Source organism: Bufo bufo, chromosome 7 (genome assembly GCF_905171765.1).
Source record: "Bufo bufo chromosome 7, aBufBuf1.1, whole genome shotgun sequence".
NCBI lineage: Eukaryota > Metazoa > Chordata > Amphibia > Anura > Bufonidae > Bufo > Bufo bufo.
Genome location: NC_053395.1, coordinates 173,503,916 through 173,530,158, shown reverse-complemented (window position 1 = coordinate 173,530,158; position 26,243 = coordinate 173,503,916).

Sequence of the window (26,243 nt, the reverse complement as noted above, 5' to 3'; positions counted from 1 at the left end):
GGACAAGTTTTTGACATTCCGTGAGGCCTGTAAGTTATATTTTAAACTGCGCCCTTACTCCTCTGGTAATGAAGATCAGCGGGTGGGGGTTGTTATTTCCCTGCTGCAGGGGGATCCGCAGTCCTGGGCGTTCTCTTTACCTACTGATTCCCAGGCTCTTCGGTCAGTGGATGAGTTTTTCGGGGCCTTGGGTCTCATATATGATGACCCTGACCGAGTCGCCCTGGCTGAATCAAGATTACGGAGACTCTTACAAGGAGAGCGGCCGGTAGAGGAGTATTGCTCTGAATTCCGTAGGTGGGCTACGGATACCCAATGGAACGACCCGGCTCTCAGGAGTCAGTTCTGCTCTGGGTTATCCGAAAGGGTTAAGGATGCGCTTGCATTATATGAGACCCCCTTTTCCCTTGATGCGGTTATGTCCCTTTCTATCCGAATAGATAGACGCCTTAGGGTCAGGTTGAAAAAACCGGAGCAATTGGTAACCCCTCCCAAGCACCAGTTAGTCTGTACGGACTTAGACGAGCCTATGCAGCTAGGAGGAACTACTCGTCAGGTCCGTCCTCCTGAGGCTCGCCGTAGGCATGGGGTTTGTTTTTTTGGTGGGGAGAGGGGTCATTTCATTAATGTCTGTCCTTCTTTCCTCAGAAACAAAAGACCGTCGGAAAAACTACTAACCCCAGGCTGTGTGGAGGATGTCAGCCGGGGGGTATACGTTTCCTCCATACGTACATCGCAATTTGTGTTGCCAGCGGTTATTATTTTTGGTGATAAGACGGAGACTATTTCTTTCTTTCTAGACAGTGGAGCAGGGGTAAATTTGATAGATGCCCATTTTGCCCGCACTTTGGGTTTGTCTCTCTGTACTTTGCAGAGACCCATTCCCATATTCGCTATTGATTCTGCTCCCCTGTCTCAGAGAAACCTCACGCACATTGTTCATAATTTACACCTTCGGGTAGGGGACCACCATAACGAGATGCTTTCAGGTTATGTTCTGGAGGGGCTTCCCACTCCGGTAGTGCTGGGTCTTCCCTGGTTGGTAGCGCACAATCCAGTGGTGGATTGGCAGGCCAGGGAGATATTGGAGTGGAGTGAGCAGTGCAGAGAAAATTGCTTAAATAGCAATTGCTTAGTCGCCTCCATAACTACCCTACCTACATTTATTTCGGACTTTGAGGACGTTTTTTCTGAAAAGGGTTGTCAGAAGTTACCACCTCATCGTCCTTATGATTGCCCGGTTAACCTTATTCCCGGCGCAAAATTACCCAAGACCAGGTTATATAATCTTTCGGGTCCAGAGAGACAAGCCATGAAAGATTATATCTCCGAGAGCTTGGCTAAGGGACACATCAGACCCTCTTCTTCACCCGTGGCTGCAGGGTTTTTCTTCGTTAAAAAGAAAGATGGGGGCCTGCGTCCTTGCTTAGATTTTCGCGAATTAAATCAGATAACCATCCGAGACCCATACCCTCTTCCTCTCATTCCTGACCTGTTTAATCAGATTGCGGGTGCTAGGTGGTTCTCCAAACTTGATCTTAGGGGTGCCTACAATCTGATTCGTATTAAGGAGGGGGATGAGTGGAAGACAGCGTTTAACACCCCTGAGGGGCATTATGAAAATCTAGTTATGCCTTTCGGTCTGACCAATGCTCCTGCCATCTTTCAACATTTCGTTAATGACATTTTTAGTCATCTAATCGGCAGGTTTGTGGTAATATACCTAGATGATATTTTAATTTATTCATCTGATCTGAAAACACATGAGGTGCATGTCAGACAAGTACTGCAGGTCCTACGGACGAATGAATTATATGCTAAAATTGAAAAATGTGTCTTCGCCGTTCAGGAGATACAATTCCTGGGTTATTTTTTATCTGCGTCAGGTTTCCGTATGGATCCTAGGAAGGTCCAGGCAATTTTAGATTGGGATCTTCCTGAGAACCTCAAAGCACTACAACGGTTCTTGGGCTTCGCGAATTTCTATAGGAAATTCATTAAAAATTATTCACTTATTGTAAAACCGCTTACTGACATGACTAGGAAGGGGACTGATTTTTCTAAATGGTCTGACGCCGCTAAAGTTGCTTTTTCCTCTCTAAAAGAGAGGTTTACCTCAGCACCTGTACTGGTCCAACCTGATGTCTCTCAGCCTTTTATTGTTGAAGTCAATGCGTCAGAGGTGGGAGTGGGGGCGGTGCTGTCTCAGGGTCCGTCTCCTGGCAAATGGCGTCCTTGTGCTTTCTTTTCTAAAAAACTATCTGCCCTCCCCAGCTGAAAGACCAACTGATATATAACTTCCCATTCCAGCTTAAATTGCAATACATTTCCTACCTAGGGACATTACTGCCGACCAAACCTGAACTAGTCTACAAATTTAATTTTCCCCCGATGTATACTAAGATTAGACAAGATTTGAAATCTTGGACCTCTTTGCCGGTATCTTGGGTAGGCAAGATTCATATAATTAAAATGGTAGTACTCCCAAGACTCTTGTATTTATTTAGGACTCTTCCTGTCCTAGTCCCTTCGGCCGACCTAAAATCCCTACAAAAAGACGTCATGAAGTTTATATGGGCTAACAAAAGACCACGCATTTCTAAGTCCATCATGTGTAAACATAAATCCCAAGGGGGCCTATCTGTACCGGACTTTCTGAAATATTACAGAGCAGCGAGATTGGCTCAACTCTTTCTAACACATCTAGATAGGAAAAAACAACCACTATGGGTTTCTTTAGAGATGGCTAACATGGCGCCTTATACTTGGACCGCCTTGATATGGATGGCTCCATCTCTGCCGTTGACTGTCCGTAGCACATCTCTTTTATCACATTATTCATTATTACTCTGGAGGTCGGTTCGGTTCAAGTATAAGATGCAATCTACACCATCACCACTGACCCCGATTTTTGGCAATCCGCTGTTTCGTCCAGTCTTACATCCCCTGTCCTTCCATTGGTGGACCAGTAAGAATCTCTGTATACTACATAAATTCCTCCGTAGAGGCACCCTAGAGTCTAAAAGTGATTTTTTGGGAAAGCATGCTCCTCCTGATGGAGAACTTTTTAACGTCAATAGAATATTCTCATTCTTAAGGTCTTTGGCTGGATCAGCCCAAAACCTAGAATTTGCCCCCTTTGAGAGAATGATCACATATTCCCTATACAAACAAGGCCTTCTGTCTAGAATATACAGATATCTTGACGTTCACCCAGAAGGGATAAAATTACCCTATATGTTGGCTTGGGAAAGTGATATGGGTCTTGAATCCTCTGTCCCTACATGGTTCCAAAGATCACAAACATTAACTAAAGGTTCCTGGCAGGTCACCTTAGCAGAAACCTCTATAAAAATTCTACATAGGACATACATGGTGCCAGCAAGGTTACATCAGATGTATCCAGAGGTTTCCCAGAAATGCTTTAGAGGATGTGATGCTGATGGTACGATGCTACACATTTGGTGGGGTTGCCCAGTAGTGAGGCGGTTTTGGGACCAGATCTGCTCACTGATTGCTTCTGTCTTAGGTTGTAGGTATTTGGCTACGATTTCTCTCTGTTTATTGGGCGATAAACCATCAGGATTGTCCATGCCCAACTTTAAATTGTCGCAATTTATCTTACTAGCGGCAAGAATCTATGTCGCTTTCAAGTGGCGCACTCCCTCACTTAACAAACAAGCGGTCATAGATAGGATTAACAAATTGCTTCTTTCCGAAAGACTCATAGCAATCAGGACGGACACGGTCAGTGTCTTTGAGAAGGTATGGGAACCATGGATGTTGTCTTCTTTCTCTGTAGACCTCAGATACACCTTCACGCTATAAAGTGTTTGTACAAATTTGTACAGTTGTATACTGTATTTACTCATACCTAGAACAATTGATCCGAATCGTTTGTATGTTTTTTTTTTATTTTTTTTATTGCTTTTACATGTTTATTTTCTTTTACTTTCTTCTCTGACAAAACTTTATGATAATGTTTTGTATTACATTATTGATCTATAATGTATTCTACACTGTAACTTTCCTTACCTGTACCACAAAACTTCAAATAAATGATTTTTGAAACTAAAAAACTATCTGCAGCAGAAAAGAACTACGATATTGGCAATAGGGAACTATTAGCTATTAAACTTGCGTTTGAGGAGTGGCGTCATTTCTTAGAGGGGGCAGTCCACCCCGTCACTGTGATTACGGACCACAAAAATCTTCTGTACCTCGAATCAGCTAAGCGTCTCACCCCTAGACAGGCTAGGTGTTCGCTATTTTTTACCAGGTTTAACTTTGTGATTACCTATCGTCCTGGGGCAAAGAACACCAAGGCTGATGCACTATCTCGTTGTTTCTCTGGAGGGGGTAATGTGAGTGATCCGGTACCCATTCTTCAAAGAGGAGTGGTTGTTTCTGCGGTACACTCTGTTTTGGAGGGGAAGGTGTTAGAGGTCCAGGGGGATGCCCCGGTCTCTTGCCCCTCAGAGAAATTGTTTGTACCGTTGAACTTACGTTTCGAATTATTAAAGGAACATCATAATTCGGCACTTGCTGGGCACCCGGGTAGTAAAGCAACCTTGGAACTATTGTCTCGTCGTTTTTGGTGGCCAAGGTTGCGTCAGGATGTATTGGATTTTGTGTCTTCTTGTTCTACCTGTGCGCGCGCAAAAGTTTCACATACACGTCCTGCAGGGTCTCTATTACCACTCGTCATTCCCAATAGACCGTGGACACATCTGTCAATGGATTTTATCACTGACTTACCTTTGTCTGCGGGTAAAACAGTTATTTTGGTAGTAGTGGACAGGTTTAGCAAAATGGTACACTTCATTACGTTACCCGCACTACCTAATGCTAAGACTCTTGCTCAGGTATTCGTCAGTGAAATCGTGAAGCTTCACGGGGTCCCCTCCGATGTTGTTTCGGATCGGGGTACCCAGTTTATTTCTAAATTTTGGAAAGCTTTTTGTTCTCGTTTGGGGGTACACTTGTCCTTTTCCTCTGCTTTCCATCCTCAGTCGAATGGACAGACTGAGCGTACCAACCAAAACCTTGAGACATATCTAAGATGTTTTGTGTCTGAAAACCAAGAGTTGTGGTCATCATATTTACCGTTAGCTGAGTTTGCCATAAATAATCGTCGTCAGGAATCCACTGGCAAGTCACCATTTCTTGGTGCATATGGTTTTCATCCCCAATTCTGTACTTTCAAAGAGGGGGGGTCTTCTGGGGTTCCCGAAGAGGAACGGTTTTCGTCATCTCTTTCATCGGTATGGCAGAAGGTGCAAGCTAACTTGAAAAATATGGGAGGTAAATACAAATGTATGGCTGATAAGAGACGGTCGCCAGGTCCGGACCTAGGAGTGAATGACTATGTGTGGTTGTCTACTAGGAATATTAAATTGAAGGTTCCCTCTTGGAAACTGGGTCCTAGGTTTATTGGCCCTTACAAAATTGTAGCCATCATCAACCCCGTGGCTTTTCGCCTGGAGTTACCTCAGACTTTTAAAATTCATAATGTTTTTCATAAGTCGTTACTCAAAAAATATGTTCCACCTCTAGAACCATCACCGCTGCCACCCCCTCCTGTTGTCGTGGATGGTAACCTAGAATTTCAGATATCCAAAATTGTTAATTCTATTCGGGTCCGCCGCTCTCTTCAATATCTGGTGCATTGGAGAGGTTACGGTCCCGAGGAAAGAATGTGGGTTCCTGCGTCTGAGGTAAACGCCGACAGGTTAGTTCGGGTTTTTCATGCCTCTCATCCTGAGAGACCTGGTCCTGAGTGTCCGGAGGCCCCTCGTAGAGAGGGGGGTACTGTCACGAGGGTGTCGAGGACCACGCCTGACTCCGTTATACCCGGGGTCAGGAAGTCGCAGCGGTTGGCTGCACGCTCTATTTAAGATAGGGCTGTTTTCCTTGTGGTAGCTTTCTGGGTTTGCTTAGCAAACCCTTTTGGCTCACTCAGGGATCCGTAGCTCCTTCTCCTCAGCTGTTCCTTGTCCAGCACTCCCAGACCTCCTTATATTTCTCTCTCACACTTCTCTGGTTGCCAGAGATAGAGCTTCCTGCCTGGACATCTATTCTGACCTTCTGGAGCTGTGTTTCTGCGTTCGCTGGTAGTTGGTCCAGTACGCTACCCTCCAGATCCCTGTTGGACCTTTTTGGTTTATTGTGGTCGCCCACCTGGGTGTATGTGTTTGTATGTTTTGTCTGTCCTCTCCCTGGTGTTTCCCTCTTAGTGATAGTGGTGTGGACTAGCGATCCTACCGGCCTGTTCACTATCCAGGGCTCATATTAGGGAAAGCCAGGGTTTAGGCACGTGATCGCCGCACGGGTGAGGAACCCGTCTAGGGACGTCAGGGCAGTCAGGTGCCAGCCGCAAGGTGAGTTAGGGGTCACCACCTTTCCCTCTCCCTTGGGCAGGGCTTTCCCTGTTTTCCTCCCTGTGCGTGACGTCGGTCATTACAGCGGGAAGGCCGAAGTTACGCTGTAGCGCAGACAGACGAGCAGCGGCAGGATGTGAACGCCGGAAGCGCGAACAGACGGCCCGCACTTTATGCAGCAGCTCTGACATGTCGGGGTAGTTGTGAATGAACTTCTGCACCACCAAATTCAGCACATGCGCCAGGCAATGGATGTGCGTCAAACCGGCTAGTCCCAGAGCTGCAACGAGATTTCGCCCATTATCGCACACCACCAGACCGGGCTTGAGGCTCACCGGCAGCAACCACTCGTCGGTCTGTTGTTCTATACTCCGCCACAACTCCTGTGCGGTGTGGGGCCTGTCCCCCAAACATATGAGTTTCAGAATAGCCTGCTGACGTTTACCCCGGGCTGTGCTGAAGTTGGTGGTGAAGGTGTGTGGCTGACTGGATGAGCAGGTGGAAGAAGAGGAGGAGGAAGCCGAGTAGGAGGAGGAGGCAACAGGAGGCAAAGAATGTTGCCCTGCGATCCTTGGCGGCGGAAGGACGTGCGCCAAACAGCTCTTCGCCTGGGGCCCAGCCACCACTACATTTACCCAGTGTGCAGTTAGGGAGATATAGCGTCCCTGGCCGTGCTCACTGGTCCACGTATCTGTGGTTAGGTGGACCTCGCCACAGATGGCGTTGCGCAGTGCACACTTGATTTTATCGGATACTTGGTTGTGCAGGGAAGGCACGGTTCTCTTGGAGAAGTAGTGGCGGCTGGGAACAACATACTGTGGGACAGCAAGCGACATGAGCTGTTTGAAGCTGTCTGTGTCCACCACCCTGAATGACAGCATTTCATAGGCCAGTAGTTTAGAAATGCTGGCATTCAGGGCCAGGGATCGAGGGTGGCTAGGTGGGAATTTACGCTTTCTCTCAAATGTTTGTGAGATGGAGAGGTGAACGCTGCCGTGTGACATGGTTGAGATGCTTGGTGACGGAGGTAGTGGTGTTGGTGGTACATCCTCTGTTTGCTGGGTGGCAGGTGCCAACGTTCCTCCAGAGGCGGAGGAAGAGGCCGAGGCGGCGGCAGCAGCAGAAGAGGTAGCAGGGGGAGCCTGAGTGAGTTCCTTGTTTTTAAGGTGTTTATTCCACTGCAGTTCATGCTTTGCATGCAGGTGCCTGGTCATGCAGGTGGTGCTAAGGTTCAGAACGTTAATGCCTCGCTTTAGGCTCTGATGGCACAGCGTGCAAACCACTCGGGTCTTGTCGTCAGCACATTGTTTGAAGAACTGCCACGCCAGGGAACTCCTTGAAGCTGCCTTTGGGGTGCTCAGTCCCAGATGGCGGTGGCCAGTAGCAGACGGACTCTCTTGGCGGCGGGTGTTCTGCTTTTGCCCACTACTCCCTCTTTTGCTGCGCTGTTGGCTCGGTCTCACCACTGCCTCTTACTCCGAATTCTGAAAGTCAGTGGCATGACCTTCATTCCATGTGGGATCTAGGACCTCATCGTCCCCTGCATCGTCTTCCACCCAGTCTTCCTCCCTGACCTCCTGTTCAGTCTGCACACTGCAGAAAGACGCAGCAGTTAGCACCTGTGTTTCATCATCATCAGAGACGTGCTGAGGTGGTATTCCCATGTCCTCATCATTAGGAAACATAAGTGGTTGTGCGTTAGTGCATTCTATCTCTTCCACCCCTGGGGAAGGGCTAGGTGGATGCCCTTGGGAAACCCTGCCAGCAGAGTCTTCAAACAGCATAAGAGACTGCTGCATAACTTGAGGCTCAGACAGTTTCCCTGATATGCATGGGAGTGATGTGACAGACTGATGGGCTTGGTTTTCATGCGCCATCTGTGCGCTTTCTGCAGAAGACTGGGTGGGAGATAATGTGAACATGCTGGATCCACTGTCGGCCACCCAATTGACTAATGCCTGTACCTGCTCAGGCCTTACCATCCTTAGAACGGCATTGGGCCCCACCAAATATCGCTTTAAATTCTGGCGGCTACTGGGACCTGAGGTAGTTGGTTCACTAGGACGTGTGGCTGTGGCAGAACGGCCAGGTCCTCTCCCAGCACCAGAGGGTCCACTAACACCACCATGACCTTGTCCGCGTCCGCGTCCCTTACTAGATGTTTTCCTCATTGTTACCGTTCACCACAATAAGAAAAAAATTATTTGGCCCAATGTATTGAATTCAAATTCAGGCCTTTTTTTACAGGCACCTAACACTATCTTTTAGGTACCGTATTACACTAATACAGGCACAGCAGTAACGACAGATTTAGCTGAATATAAATTGTAGGCCTAGTATTTAGGCGCTGGATGACAGGTATCCCTTTTACGGACAGAATTAGACTTGGAAATGCACGGTAGCGTGTGAAGTTATTGAGGATGACCCTATCCGCACCTTCAATCTAATATACCCTTTTATGGATAGATTTAACCTTGGCCTGATAGAGCAGAAACCACAAATTTAGGGAATTGCTTAGTTGGGAATTGTATTTCAACCCAGAACAAAAACTGTGCTTTGGCAGACACTAAATAGATTGACCAGCCACAGCAGTAACAACAGATTTAGCTGAATATAAATTGTAGGCCTAGTATTTAGGCGCTGGATGACAGGCAACCCTTTTACGGACAGAATTAGACTTGGAAATGCACGGTAGCGTGTGAAGTTATTGAGGATGACCCTATGCGCACGTTCAATCTAATATACCCTTTTATGGATAGATTTAACCTTGGCCTGATAGAGGAGAAACCACTAATTTAGGGAATTGCTAAGTTGGGAATTGTATTTCAACCCAGAACAAAAACTGTGCTTTGGCAGACACTAAATAGATTGACCAGCCACAGCAGTAACAACAGATTTAGCTGAATATAAATTGTAGGCCTAGTATTTAGGCGCTGGATGACAGGTATACCTTTTACAGACAGAATTAGACTTGGAAATGCACGGTAGCGTCTGAAATTATTGAGGATGACCCTATCCGCACCTTCAATCTAATATACCCTTTTATGGATAGATTTAACCTTGGCCTGATAGAGCAGAAACCACAAATTTAGGGAATTGCTAAGTTGGGAATTGTATTTCAACCCAGAACAAAAACTGTGCTTTGGCAGACACTAAATAGATTGACCAGCCACAGCAGTAACAACAGATTTAGCTGAATATAAATTGTAGGCCTAGTATTTAGGCGCTGGATGACAGGTATCCCTTTTACGGACAGAATTAGACTTGGAAATGCACGGTAGTGTCTGAAGTTATTGAGGATGACCCTATCCGCACCTTCAATCTAATATACCCTTTTATGGATAGATTTAACCTTGGCCTGATAGAGCAGATGCCACAAATTTAGGGAATTGCTAAGTTGGGAATTGTATTTCAACCCAGAACAAGAAACTGTGCTTTGGCAGACACTAAATAGATTGACCAGCCACAGCAGTAACAACAGATTTAGCTGAATATAAATTGTAGGCCTAGTATTTAGGCGCTGGATGACAGGTATCCCTTTTACGGACAGAATTAGACTTGGAAATGCACGGTAGCGTCTGAAGTTATTGAGGATGACCCTATCCGCACCTTCAATCTAATATACCCCTTTATGGATAGATTTAACCTGGGCCTGATAGAGCAGAAACCACTAATTTAGGGAATTGCTAAGTTGGGAATTGTATTCAACCCAGAACAAAAACTGTGCTTCGGCAGACAGCAGACAGTATTACAATTGGCTAGCCACAGCTGAAACACCAGATTTAGGGTACTGCTATTTTGGCAATTGTATTTTACCCCTCAATAAAATAGCAAGCACAGCCAAGCCCCTGATGTAGGATATAGCAAAAAAAAAAAAAACACACTATTGATGGTTAAAAATGGACTTGGTGGCAGCTTGTGCTGGCGCACCACAAGACACAAAATGGCCGCCGATCACCCCAGAAAAAAGTGACTGAAAAACGCTCTGTGCAGCCTTAAAACAGTGAGCAATTGAATAGCAGAGGTTGTATGATACACAGCTGTATATCGATCACTTCAGTAAATAAATCCCTGCCTAATCTCGCCCTAACAGCAGCAGCTGCATCGTCTCCCTACACTGATCAGAGCAGAGTGATGTGCGGCGCTACGTGACTCCAGCTTAAATAGAGGCTGGGTCACATGCTGCACTGGCCAATCACAGCCATGCCAATAGTAGGCATGGCTGTGATGGCCTCTTGGGGCAAGTAGTATGACGCTTGTTGATTGGCTGCTTTGCAGCCTTTCAAAAAGCGCCAAGAAAGCGCCGAACACCGAACCCGAACCCGGACTTTTATGAAAATGTTCGGGTTCGGGTCCGTGTCACGGACACCCCAAAATTCGGTACGAACCCGAACTATACAGTTCGGGTTCGCTCATCCCTACCCTTAACAGTCACGTTAAGATTGGGGAAAAAAACTCCCAAAAATTTCACTTTTTTATTGTAGATTTCTAATGTGTTTCTGTAGTAAATCTTGTTGGATATTAATACTTTATTAAAATTAATTATTATTATTTTTTAGGGGGGGAAATTTAAAAACAATTTTTTTTACGGTGTTGAGTGTGTGGTAAAAATAACATAATTTTTTTATGTGGGTCTGTACAATGATCATGATGCCACATTTCTATATATTTTTACAATTTCTCCTTTCCTCCTTCAGGCTGTCAGTTCTGCAACTGCTCCCGCATTCTCCTTCAGACTGACAGGGGATGTGGGGGGGGTGAGCTTCTTTAGCTGGTTTGGTACCATAAATGGGCTTTATACTGTTTGAAAGCTAACATTGCAAGCTTTCAGACAATATCAGAATGACAGCAATATGTTCAGTACAAGGGAAGATATCACTGATAGAAATCAGCATGCTGTGAATACAGCTGAAAGTGGAAGTAAAAGCAGGTTTTACCCCCAATTATTCCCAACTCGATTTCTAACAGTGATATCTCCTCTGTTGCTTGGACTGATGCTGTTATTTTGGATTGTCAGCTTTCAAACAAGACCAGTTGCATGTTTCTAGCTGCTACCGTTCAGGAGAAGATAGCATCTAAAGCAGCTTACCCCCTATCAATAGGATCGCGGATAAGCAGGGGCATAGCTATAGGGGGTGAAGAGGTAGCAGTTGTTACTGCGCCCAGGAGCCTGAGGGGACCCAAAGACCCTTGTGCCACATAAGAAGACAACATCATTAAAGAAAGTGCATGCTGGTCAAGTTACACCTCTGGCTGGAGGAAAGGGGTTAGGTCAAGAATTTGGCATGGGGGGGAGGTGCCGTTTCAATTTTTGCCTCAGGCACCACGAAGACAGTGTGATTCCCTGCCCCTGGCCACAAAGCACTGAGTGAAGGGAGGCCCAAGCTGAACTCTTGCACCAGGGCCCATAAGCCTTTAGCTAGGCCCCTGCGGATAAGTATCTGATCAGCCATGGTTTCACTAGAATGGGGGATCATGTTCCTCCGTTTGAATATAGCAGCGGATGAGCCTTTGCACTGCAGCTCAGTCGACGTTCAAGATGTTGTACTCTTGCAACAGACTGTGGATAAGCCTGTGGCAGTCCAGGACGGACATGGTCTCCCTCCTGAGAGTGAGAAGATTCCTGGCAAGCCATATAGTGTCCTTAAAGCAGTTCATAAGGCGCCAGGCCTCCTGGATGGCCTCAACCATATGAATCCCAGGAAATAGTCCGTACAACACCGAAATGTATTGCAGACTGTTCCTGGGCACAGAGTCTTTGAGTTCATGTTCCAGGGCATCCAACAGGCTCTGCACAAAGGGGCACTCCCAGAACAGGTGGTAAGATGTTTCCTCCTTAAAAGGGCACCTGGGGCAGTACTGGGTTTTGCACAGGTTGCGGGTGTGCTCGAATGACTGGATGGGCAAGCCACCCTGGATGGCCATCCATGACAAGTCCTTGTGCCCGTTGGTTAGCCTGTCTGACGACACATTAGTCTATACTGTCTCTGCGATGTCGTCATGGATCCCTGGAATTGACTTCACCGCGTCCTTTGCTCTGATGAGCTTGTGGATAGTCTTTGGTTTTCACAAGTCGGGCTTGAGGCCATCCAGCTGATGTTCCCTCACAAACTTAACGACATCTCCGTAATACCAGGAAGCGTGCCAGTTGTAAGGAATGGAGCTATCCCACTTGTCCCAGCCCAGACCCCTTTCAGAGGGGCAGGAGGAAGAAGCGAGACATAGCCTTGCCCGCAGAGCCATTAGCTGTTCTCAGAGTGCGACGAACGCTGTCACAAACAAAGGCAATCCGTAGTAAAGTGGGCAGGTCCAGAATGCCCTTTCCGCTCTTGCGGGGCTCTTTGTACATGATGGCTTGCTTCACTCTGTCCATTTTGGATCCCCAAACAAAGCGGAACACTGTACTGGTGATGGCACTGGAAACGGTGGCAAGAGGGGGACATGCCTGTGAGGTGTACTGTAGCACAGGCAGAACTTCATTACACATGTGCTTTTCTCTAAATATTGAGCTGTCTGAGGCTCCACAGTCCAAATCTTTGCCTTTGGCCAAGCGTTCTTCCCAAGACTTGAGGGCTGCGCCTTCCTTCCCAAACCAGACTCCCAATATCTTGATGAAGTCTGATTTTATGGTAAATGGGAAGGGGGCAGAAGAAGCCAATTGCCAGTCCCAGAAGAGCATGGCTTCTGACTTCCCGCAGTTGACTTTGGCCCCTGAAGCTTGTCTGAACTCCTCACAGGTCTGGACGAGTGCAGTCACCGAACGTCGTTCAGCGCAGAAGATAGTCACGTCGTCCATGTACAGAGAGCACTTGACCTCGTAGTGTCCAGGTCCTGGTGCGGTGATCCCTCTGATCTCTCCATTCTGCCGGATAGACTCAGCGAAGAGTTCTATAACACAAACAAAAAAGAGAGGTGAAAGAGGACAGCCTTGTCTGACCCCAGAGAGGATGGGAAAGGGGTCAGTCTTCCAGCCGTTTACCAGCACCGTACTGCAAATGTCAAGGTACATCAGGTTAATAAACAAACAGAACCTCCTGCCTAGACCCAGCCTGTGCAAAGCCTTGCCCATGAATTCATGAGAGACTCTGTCAAAGGCCTTCTCCTGATCAAGACTGACCAGGGCCGCACGTGCACGGCGGTCTTTGATGTATTGTACCGTGTCTCTCATAAAAGCGAGACTGTCTGAGATCCTGCAGCCAGGAATGCCGCAGGTCTGGTCCGGGTGGACGACCCTGCCGATGACAACCTTCAGCCGGTTGGCTAGTACCTTGGCGAGGATCTTGTAGTCCACGTTCAGGAGAGAGATGGGACGCCAGTTTTTAAGGTCACATCTCTCCCCCTTCCGCTTATACAGGATTGTGATCATTCCTTCCCTCAATGATGGGTGCATCCTACCCCACCGTCAGAGGGTCATCCATTGCCTCAGCATCTGCAGGGTCAAGATGGCTAGTGATACCTGACAGGAATTTATCGGCGGCCTTCGGGTTGGTGTTCTTCAGGGAGTAGAGGTCGCTGTAGTAGTCTGTGACGACTCCCATCACTTCCTCCCTCCCTGATTGCATGTTGCCGTCCTTGTCTCAAAGTTCATTCAGGGGCGTGTGGCCGGCGTGGAGTTTCCTGAAAAAAAACTAGTTGCATTTCTCACCCTTCTCCAGGTTCTCCACCTTGGAGCGGAAGAAGATTCGCTTGGATTCCTCCTCAAAGTGCCTTTTCAGGCTCCTTTTGGTTTCCTCCAGCTCCTCTCTAACGTTCCAGCCGCAGCGGTAAAGGTCTTGCAGGGACCGCAGTTGACGCTGCAGCTCTCTCAAGTCCCTCTTCTTCTCACACGCCTGTTGTTGCCTGGCCTGAAAGAAACAATGAAACTGGACTTTAACATACTCCCACCAGTCACTAGTCCATTCAACAATTTGTCATTCCACCAAGCTATGTAGACCTCTCTAAGCTACGCAAGCACGTCCTCCAAATTCAACAGGGCGCAGTTCAGCTTCCAGGATCCAGATCCGGATACCAAGGACGCACTGGACCTGAATGGCTCTGTGATCGGAGAAGAAGCAAGGGATCATAGTTTGCCTACACCGCCTGACTGCCTAAGAGGTAAGCACGAAGTCTATCCTAGAATGGAGTGAGCCATCGGGTCGGCTCCACAAATAATTAATGGAACCTTTCCCCACAACGTTCTGCAAGGACACTTCGGTAACCATCTCAATAAGCAGTTTGGAAGTAACGTCTAACTTGCATGAAGTGCCAGAGCTGCGTCTGTCCTCCTCAATTGGGCAGTTGAAGTCCCCTGCCATCACTACGGCCCTAGTGGTAGCAAGCTGTAGTCGTAGGGCCTGGAAAAGCTCCAGTCGCTCACCCTTGTCAGGGGAAGCATAAACGTTGATGAGCCTAACCGGCTCTTCCGCCCAGGAACGGTCTACGACAAGTAGCCTGCCACAGACGAGCTCCTGGATGGAGTCAAGCGTAAAAGCACTTCCCCTGAGGAGGATGGCAACCCCAGCCAACTTACAGTCGCCCCCACCGGACCATTAGGATGGGCCATGGGACCACTGCCTGGCCAGATGGTTGTGAGACCTAGAGGGGGGCAAAGCACACTCCTGCAACATGTACACATCAGCAACCTGGGAGGCAAGAAAAGTTAGCACCGTCTGACACCTAGACCTATCTCTAATGCTCCAAACATTAATGGAAAAAAGGTTAAAATTTGTCATCATGTAAGAGAGAGAAACAGGTTAGTGGGAACGATACAGCTTAATTACCACCCTGGTCGTCCGGTGGCTTCTCTTTGTCTTGCCCGCTGTCTGTGGGTGGCCCCATCAACAACCGGCACTGTTCTCCTCGGCGAGGAGTTTGGCGGTCTGGAGGTCTTTCTGAAGGTCTTGCAGCTCGGGGGCTTCGTCGACAGCCACCAGTTCCTCCACGAGCTGTTCCATTTCCTCTGTGCAGGGCAGGGGATCTTCCACCACCTCGATCATCTTCTTTTTGGAGTGGTCGGCAACAGGGCTGTCCTTCTCCTTCCTTTTTCTTTGCTGGACACCTGGGGATGGAAGAGGGGAAAATCCTCCATGGAGGGGGCTGCAGCAGCTGGAGGAGAGGTTAATGCTGTTACAGCGGTTGTAATGAGGCTGGGGGCGCGGGAGGGTGCTACTGAGGTAGTGGGCAATTGGATTAGGGTAGCCTCAGTAATGGTGACAGGGAGGGAGGGTATTGGGCAGGGAAGGGAGGACACAGGAGCGTGGCCAGGGGTGGGTGTCCGCTTACACTCCTTCTTGGATGGCTTTTCTTTGGACTTTGTCGCCGCTGGGGCTGGGGCTTGGGAGGGTTTCCCGCTGCCCGAAGCCTTGGCTGCAATGGAGGCTTGGGTGCGATCCCTCTTTTGACAGTCCTTGTAGACGTGGGAGGACAGTCCGCACAGGTTGCACGCCATCTTCTTTGGGCAGTCTTTGGTCTTGTGGCCTGTGACCCGGCAAATTCGGCAAGGATCCTCCTTGCAGCTCTTCATCTCATAGCCCTTTCCACATTTCCGGCAGAACTGTGGAATATCCGGGTAGTAGATGAGGCCGTGGGAGTTTCTGAGGGAAAATGACTGGGGAAGGTGCTGGAGACCATCTTCTGAGGTTGAGTACTTGTTCAGTTTCACGATCACTGAACACTTCCTGGTCCAGAAGCCGAGTCCGTTCAGGATGTGGGTGGGTTCCCTCACCACTGTGCAGAACCGCTTCAGGAAAGTCCTTGCCAGGTGTGTGGATTCCTCATAGACACCGTGATCCTTCTCTCCTCCCTCTGGATGGGGCAGTTCCCAACAAAGTGAGAAAATGGGGATTCCGATGCCGCTGATTTCACCGTTTCCCAGTATCTTCTACAGATGTTGATTGACGCGAAGGTCACGTAGAAAATTCCGGTCACGAATGCATTCAGGCCAAAGTCTTCAGTCTTCGTCTTCGGGGTTCCTTGTTGAGTCTTCGCAAAGATCTTCTCCTTGATTGCAGTTGGAGAAAATCTTCCAATAGTCGTCTTCGGCTGTCGAGATCCAAGTAAGCACTGTCTAACATCGTACACAAGACTATTTAGCCACAGGCCAAATAGAGATCAGAACACTCTTGTTCCTAGGGGAATAGCCCTACACCCAATAGCAGCATTGAGCTGAAGCTGAATTTAATCAATGATGCTCAAAGTCAAAGTGCAGGGGGTACCCAAAGGACCTGAGCCAGCAAGTCAAGGCAGACTGAAAGAGCAGACTACACTTGATCTTAGCCAAAGTCAGAGAAGCGAATGGTGACTAATACACCAGTTCCCAAAGCATCAAGTATGGCCCAGCACTGACCCTGAGAATCAGGGGCCATTTTCCACATGGCTGCCCATAGACATAAGCCTTTTGTGCCGACTGGAAATTCTGCTCATGGCTGGAGCAAGACAGATTGATATTTTATGAATATGCAGCACAATATTTGCAGTCTTGTGGTTATCCTGTAAAAGAGTCACTCATCTTTAGATGCAGTCAGGGACAGTTTTTGGAAGTGTTGACAGAGGGCGGCAGCTGAGGGTCTGCAGATGATGAAGTAAATAAGGCATTCATAACGTGAGGAGTCTGCCGAGAACTAATTCTGTATCGATGAACAGTAAAGATTCTATAACAGAATCCATCTATATCTGGCCATGAGCGCATTGCAGATTATTTTTGAGAGATTGTATTAATAGGGACGGGCCCAGACAGATGGTCTCTGTGCATCAACCAGCTCTGTCTGTTCCTGTCCCATTCATGAACAAAGATTAATCAAGTCAGCCAGGTCTGTTGGTTTCTGAGAAAAATGACAACAATGTATGGCTCCTTATCAAATAAAAAGCTGGAAAATGTTAATCATCGGATGTATTGGGGATGTTTGAACAGTAAATCTTAGGCCAGGTTCACATCTGCATTGTGAATTCCTGGACTCTAATCCGGTCATTGTATTCGGCGTACATGCCGGCTTTCAGCCGGACAAAAATGCAACACACAATTTTTTGCCTGACCAGAAGTCGGCATATATGCCGGAAAGCGGACGGATTACTGCCGGATCCCATAACAGCGGTGCATGGTGGTATTCGGCTATGCCGGATATGGTGAACTCAGGCAGTCTGTTCCAGCTCAGATGTGAACCCAGCCTTAGAGAGATATAGGAGTTTGCACAGGTCAATAAATCTAGCAGAGCAATGAATGGGGAGATCTCTGGATCCATGTGAAGTACAGGACTGGTTCTAAGTTTGATGTGTACTATGTGATATCTGATTTTCATTTTGTACATTAATCATGGGATTTAACTCCTTTAATAGAGGAGGGTCCTCTGTGCAGGATCTTGATCTCTTGGGCACTAGACAGAGGCTACAAAATGAATCTCTCACACTGGAGGACTTATCTTACCCTGCAATACAAACCTATCCCATTGATATGAATAAGCCAGGCTTAATTGGGTATTTCCCACGATAGGCCATCACATTCACTACCTGATTGGTGAGGGTCCAACAACCCACACCCCTGCTGATCAGCTGTTCCTGAATTCCCGGAACCGACATTAACTTGCATGGGAGCAGAGCTGCAGTAACCACCACTGTCCGCTACACAGGTCCTATATGACATGCTTCATTACGTCTACTGGGAGACTATGACTTCTTTCAGTGAGCAGCAATTATTGACTGCTAACACTAATGTTTCAGAGGAATTGCCATTGTTTTGTCTGTTATCACAGAGCAACTTCACATTACACAAAACATAAAATAAAATAAAACAATAAATCTTGAATTTTGTATTAGAATTTTGTATAATGCCCTAATATATCTTCAGTAGTTAAGTGATAGAAATACACACAATAGGGTGGCAGCCGCACAGAATTCCAATTTCTGGTGGGTGCCCTTAAAGCAGGAGAGCTAATACAGGGACACCAGACTTCAGCTACTTTTAGTCGAGGGTCTCATAACCGCTTCAGTTACACTTACTCAGCTGTAAACCACAGCTGCATGCCCCCCAAACATCCTGGATCCAGCAGGACTGTCCCCAATTTTGGCATCTGTCTTGCAGTTTTGGGATGGCTGTCACATGTTCTGACTTCAACTGTATCTGTGTCCTGAGGATACAGATATGGTTGAATATAGTGGTGAAGCAGGGAGCTATTAGCTCTATAATTTCCCTGTTGCCTGTGGTTTGTTGCAGATAGGCGTGATATAGTGACGTCTTTCTACCCGCTGCACTGAGCCACATCGTGTTATGGAAATGTGGGTTAGGTGAGTATTCAAACTAAGGGGACATCACTGTTTACGGGAACACTTCATTGGAACCTCATACTGTATGGGGCACCCATGGACGCATCGTACAGTGTGTGAGGGGCACTTAAGGGGTCACAACTCTGTGTGGGGCCTCCCATGGGGGTCATACTTGGTTAGGGGGCATTGCTCTGTATGGGGTGCTTAAGAGGTCCTCATACTGTATGGTGCACTTATGAAAGCATCAGACTGTGTGAGGGCAGTTAAGGGGACATTTTATTGTGTCGAGGCACTTAAAGGGAACCTGTCATGTGGATATTTGATTATAATCTAACTAATTATATACATTCATAAACTACTAAAAAGTGCCTAAGGGCTCTTTCACACTTGCGTTCTTGTCTTCCGGCATAGAGTTCCGTCGTCGGGGCTCTATGCCGGAAGAATCCTGATCAGGATTATCCTAATGCATTCTGAATGGAGAGAAATCCGTTCAGGATGCATCAGGATGTCTTCAGTTCCGGAACGGAACGTTTTTTGGCCGGAGAAAATACCGCAGCATGCTGCGCTTTTTGCTCCGGCCAAAAATCCGGAACACTTGCCGCAAGGCCGGATCCGGAATTAATGCCCATTGAAAGGCATTGATCCGGATCCGGCCTTAAGCTAAACATCGTTTCGGCGCATTGCCGGAGCCGACATTTAGCTTTTTCAGAGTGGTTACCATGGCTGCCAGGACGCTAAAGTCCTGGCAGCCATGGTAAAGTGTAGCGGGGAGCGGGGGAGCAGCGTACTTACCGTCCGTGTGGCTCCCCGGGCGCTCCAGAGTGACGTCAGGGCGCCCCAAGCGCATGGATCATGTGATCACATGGATCACGTCATCCATGCGCATGGGGCGCTCTGACGTCATTCTGGAGCGCCCCGGGAGCCGCACGGACTGTAAGTATACCGCTCCCCCGCTCCCCGCTCCTACTATGGCAACCAGGACTTTAATAGCGTCCTGGGTGCCATAGTAACACTGAACGCATTTGGAAGACGGTTCCGTCTTCAAATGCTTTCAGTACACTTGCGTTTTTCCGGATCCGGCGTGTAATTCCGGCAAGTGGAGTACACGCCGGATCCGGACAACGCAAGTGTGAAAGAGGCCTTAGATGTATTCACTTACTGGTGGGACAGATGGTTACCTCATAATATACACACAAAGATGCCACATGCCGCATGCTAATAAGCTGATTTGAGTCCAGCGTTATGTCAGTGAGTGCAGCGTTTTTTTTAATTCAGAGCTATAGCCACTCCCCTGCCCACCTGCTGCTGATTCATATGGGAAATAACTGTCAATCAGCAGCAGGTAGGCGGGAAGAGTCAGGAGCTCATGAATATTCAGGACTCATCATTATGAGCTGGAGCTTTTCAATACAAAATGTTGGCAGATTCACTGGGTCAATTAAAGAAAGTGACCCAGCATTTTGCTAAGAGAATCAGTCACTTATTTATGTTCCCCTTAGTTAGGACACCATACAACTGGTGACAGGTTCCCTTTAAGGGCATGATACTGTGTGAAAGGCACTAAGGGGGCATCATAATGTGTCAGGGGCACTAAGAGGAAATCCTTATGGTGCTGGGGTACTAAAGGGACTGGGCGGAATTGAGTATACACTTAATAAATTACATTCCTATATATACACTATATTTGCAAAATACACTTAATAAATTACATTCCTTGTCCCGACGGCAAAAAAGAGAGGGTGTCACCACAGATATACAGCAACTGCAAACCAAAACCAAAATCAAACCAAAAACTGGAGCACCCCCAAGTCAGCACTCCACTATGAGGAATCACATGATGTAATACAAAAGATAAATCACATGATACAATTGATATACTACAAAAGAAGAGAAGAACCAGTACAGTCTCCTGACGAACCTTTGAAATATAAGGGGAAACGCGTCGGTACAAGGAATGTAATTTATTAAGTGTATTTTGCAAATTTTAACGACCCAGACATCCATATGGGTCCATTTCACCGGCAGTAAGGGCACTATAAATAAAGGTAGGTTAGGTACGGGGACAGAGTGCTACTACCATCTGGGTGCATCTCTGGGCTGAGAATACTTGAGGGACACACTAGGGACCCATATGGTTTTGCCTCCCCTCACCTTAGAAGCATCAATCCCCTACCTGGTCCGCAGTTGCTCTCTTTTTTCTGTGTTTGTCTATGTCTTTATTAGTCCCCATGTCAGGGACCTCTATTTTATTATGTTGAAACTAAAAGTTATGTTTTAGGTAGTTGGCTTCAGTGATAGTGCAGTCAGTAAGGTATTTGCTGTTTAAGTCTGATAGAGACTTTACTGCAGTGAAAAGGAACATTGCTAAGACACCCTTCACAATTGGACATGGCCTGACTCACTGTATCTTAATTCTGTACCGATCAGCTCAGAATAACAGCCACCATTGCAAGAATAATATTGCCAGCTGGAAAGAGTACTACTAGCCTATATCCATACATTGCTATCTGGTAATATTTGCACTGTTAACTGTTTGGAACTATGCTTTGATACTATTGGAAGTACTACAACTCCCATTCTGCGCCTTAGCAAAGATCGGCATTTCTTTTCTACAATCAGCCTGGTCACTGGTTCCATTATTCACTGGACACTGCACCTACATCTCCTGCCTTGCACCTTCACCAAACCCACAATACCAAGGGCGCCCCAACTATCATCAGACAGGAGCCCCAACATCAGGGTGTGCCCGGAAGGAAGAAAGGTTGTGCTTTCGAATCACTGTCCTGGCCCTAAGGAGCATAGGTGTGAGGAGTTCTACTGTGATTGACTGTTACAGCTAGGGCCTCTACCACTCCTATCTTCCGCTCCGCTCCTCCGGGGCTTACGGCATGTGGACAGGGGCTTAACTACCATAGTGGCAGACCATGCGACTGCTATGGGGCCCAGGGCAAGAGGGGGCCCAGTTGGGCTCATCTCCTCTTCTACTGGGAGTGAAAATATGGCCTCTACCCTATTTACCCTTTAAAGGGCTTCTGTCACCCCACTAAAGTCATATATTTTTTTTTGGCTACTCAAATTCCTTATACTGCGATATATCAATATACAGTATAATGCTCTTACTCATTTTCGTTCAGTAGTTTCTTCTAAAAACTGACTTTTATAATATGTAAATTACCTCTCTACCAGCAAGTAGGGCGGCTACTTGCTGGTAGCAGCCGCATCCTCCTTTCATAATGACGCCCCCTCCTCATGTTGATTGACAGGGCCAGCGAACGCGCTCGTCCTCTGACTGGCCCTGTCTGCGTTTTAAATCTCGCGCCTTCGCCGTACCGGTCTTCAGTCGGCGCAGGCGCACTGATAGGAGGACGCTCGCTCGGCCGCTCCTTCCTCGGTGTGCCTGCGCCGGGTGTAGATGTGACGTATAAGGAATTTAAGTAGCCCAAAAAAAAATATTTACTTTAGTGGGGTGACAGAAGCCCTTTAAAGAAACAACTTTTAGCAAACAAAGCAGTGGAAAAAATGGCCCATGGGTCATTAAAAGGAGTTTAGGCAAAAACCATTCTGTCCTGGGGGGGGGGGCTGGTTTAATCCTTGCTATGTACACCACTGCATATGGATCCATGTCCAGCTCAAAATGCGTCTGTATTCAGTGGTTTCATCTCTTGTTAGTTATCTGTACATAACACTGTAATAGTTAAATTACCAAACAGAAAATGCATCTGGGTAACAACTGGAATTCATAGGTGTGATATTTCCCACAAGGAAAATCATATCCTATTTGTCTCATATATGCCGATTCCAATTGTACTGTATGTGAATAGAAAAGAGGGTAGTGCACATGATAGGCAGGACTGCATGAACAAAGAGACAATGGTAGGAGAAATGGCAGCTCACCTTCAGCAGCAACCTAAAATGTGATAGTCAGGGTTTTCCTCTGGTTGCCTCTTGTTTTCCTAACTGGCCTCAAAATTTCTGGTCCAGAGAAGAGATTGTAATGTCCCGGAGTGCCATTACCACTCCTTTTTGGCACCTTGCTACCATCTCCTCTGTGCTAATGTACAAACCGGATTCCAAAAAAGTTGGGACACTAAACAAATTGTGAATAAAAACTGAATGCAATGATGTGGAGATGGCAAATGTCAATATTTTATTTGTAATAGAACGTAGATGACAGATAAAACGTTTAATCCGAGTAAATGTATCATTTTAAAGGAAAAATACGTTGATTCCAATTTTCACGGTGTCAACAAATCCCAAAAAAGTTGGGACAAGTAGCAATAAGAGGCTGGAAAAAGTAAATTTAAGCATAACGAAGAGCTGGAAGACCAATTAACACTAATTAGGTCAATTGGCAACATGATTGGGTATAAAAAGAGCTTCTCAGAGTGGCAGTGTCTCTCAGAAGCCAAGATAGGTAGAGGATCACCAATTCCCACAATGTTGCGCAGAAAGATAGTGGAGCAATATCAGAAAGGTGTTACCCAGCGAAAAATTGCAAAGACTTTGCATCTATCATCATCAACTGTGCATAACATCATCCGAAGATTCAGAGAATCTGGAACAATCTCTGTGCGTAAGGGTCAAGGCCGTAAAACCATACTGGATGCCCGTGATCTCCGGGCCCTTAAACGACACTGCACCACAAACAGGAATGCTACTGTAAAGGAAATCACAGAATGGGCTCAGGAATACTTCCAGAAACCATTGTCAGTGAACACAATCCACCGTGCCATCCGCCGTTGCCAGCTGAAACTCTACAGTGCAAAGAAGAAGCCATTTCTAAGCAAGATCCACAAGCTCAGGCGTTTTCACTGGGCCAGGGATCATTTAAAATGGAGTGTGGCAAAATGGAAGACTGTTCTGTGGTCAGACGAGTCACGATTCGAAGTTCTTTTTGGAAATCTGGGACGCCATGTCATCCGGACCAAAGAGGACAAGGACAACCCAAGTTGTTATCAACGCTAAGTTCAGAAGCCTGCATCTCAGATGGTATGGGGTTGCATGAGTGCGTGTGGCATGGGCAGCTTGCATGTCTGGAAAGGCACCATCAATGCAGAAAAATATATTCAGGTTCTAGAACAACATATGCTCCCATCCAGACGTCATCTCTTTCAGGGAAGACCCTGCATTTTTCAACAAGATAATGCCAGACCACATTCTGCATCAATCACAACATCATGGCTGCGTAGGAGAAGGATCCGGGTACTGAAATGGCCAGTCTGCAGTCCAGATCTTTCACCTATAGAGAACATTTGGCGCATCATAAAGAGGAAGGTGCAACAAAGAAGGCCCAAGACGATTGAACAGTTAGAGGCCTGTATTAGACAAGAATGGGAGAGCATTCCTATTTCTAAACTTGAGAAACTGGTCTCCTCGGTCCCCAGACGTCTGTTGAGTGTTGTAAGAAGAAGGGGAGATGCCACACAGTGGTGAAAATGGCCTTGTCCCAACTTTTTGGGGATTTGTTGACACCATGAAATTCTGATTCAACATATTTTTCCCTTAAAATGGTACATTTTCTCAGTTTAAACTTTTGTTCCGTGATTTATGTTCTATTCTAAATAAAATATTAGAAGTTGGCACCTCCACATCATTGCATTCAGTTTTTATTCACGATTTGTATAGTGTCCCAACTTTTTTGGAATCGGGTTTGTATAACATCTAATGTATTTCATGGTTATGTTCATGTAATTGCCTGGTCTACCAGCAGATGGCGGCAGCATTGGCAGAGATAGTTTCTCTGGAGAGGAACCTTCTGGTTCTGGTTTAGTTAGTCAGGAAGTCAGTCTACCCTACCCCCTCGTGAGTAGAGGTTGTGTAAGGAGTCTTGTCTGACTTAACCCCTGCTAGGGGAAGGCAGCAGGCCTGGTCCTGTCTGGACAGGTTCTGTTAGTCTTACGCCAGCCTTATCACTGGAGGTTGTGCACATCCAAGCTGAAGCTAGAGCTTGAGGTACTCCAAAGCCAGGACAAGAAGTTCCTAAGATTATCTAAAGTAAAAGACAGACTACAGCTAAACTAAGTTCAAGCAGAAGAGGAAAAGTTCCTATTTACTACAGCTAGCATAGCAGAGCTGAGATTGTTGCAGAGAAGTATTTGCCTGCCAAAGTTAAGCCAATACCTGCTGATGACCAAGATATTGTTTGGAAGCTGTTTGCATTACCAATTCATGCCAAGTAAAAGCAACTGTTCAACGTTACTGCAAAGTCTGGACTCCATTTATTCTACCTATTCCCCATCCAAGTTCAACTACCCCTTTTGCACTGCTTCGGACCACGCCACATCTGGGATCCACAGTTATCCAGGTAGGAACACTGTACACGTGTATATAACATCTACAGAGACTGTAGACCACCCTGCACCACTCTGGCAATCCTACCCCTGGGTACCAACATTACTATGTACAAAAGAGAGCCTTGTGCTTCCGCTGCTTAACCGCAGCTGGCGTCACGTTTATTTGCTCTATAAGAAGGACATATTTCGTAGAAACCTCCTAAGGGGCAAGGATACCCCAGGCACGGCTTAGTGGTACATCGCAAGATGTAGTGGAAAAAGAAAAAAATTGAATTATAGTATTTGTACAACAAATAAAGCACCATATTGTGAAGTTCTACATCTTTGCAGGTAGCGCCGCCTTACAGTTCCGGTTTTTACCCTTCCACTCCAATTGTACTGTAGGAAGAAATATTAGAATGCTCAGAAGGATGAAATTACCGTTTGTATAGCTATCTTTATTCTGAATTTATTTAGTAGTGCATAGTCTCTACCCTTGGTAACTAGGAGCTGCCACAAGGATTTAATTAACAGTAGCCAACAATGGGTAACCTCTAGTGAGAAATAAGGAATTTCTGTAACAATGGCAGAGCTGACTTTCCACTTGTTGTTGTAAGTATAACTAATGACTGCGCTATTTATCATAGTCGTAGAAGGTTACGCTGGGAAAAATCCATGTCAAATCTGAAACAGGTGATAATTGTATTTTAGACATGACCTTCTCTCTAAATAAAACAGACACTTGATTAATGTATATGATACTTAACTGTGTAAGTTTACAGTTAATGATTAAGTCAACCCCATTTATATGGCTTTTGTTTTTTTTTCTATTATAATGAGTGGACACGTGTCTTATAATGTGAAATGACAATCCCAGTACATTACCAAATTCCAGTTTTCTGTGGAACCCGGAGACTCTTTTAAGTTCAGACTAATTTAAGTTACAGCTGTTTAGAATGTCACTTGTTATTTTAGCAGGTTTTCCTTCTTGTGCTCTGGTTTTATGACATTCTGAACTTGTTTCCAGGCTGGAATTTTATATCAGTTCATTTTGGCTAAGGTTCCAATTGTTCTACAGTGCAGTAGTGTGCAGTGGACCATGTCTTCTTCTCCTCCCAGCATTCTCCAGCTCTTTTGATTTTTCTTCACATTGTTTATTGAACCCTCCTCTCTTCCTCTTGTACAACAAATGTACACAGTTTGTTAGTGCGACATGGGTCAGACATGACAGCCTACCAAGCATCCTTGGGGTCTCCAGGGCAAATGTTGGAGTGAGTTCTCGGAGAGCAAGTGAAACAAATAGATCCTCTTGATTTTTGCGTAATATTAACCATTCCAAGTAGGTTTAATTCAATGT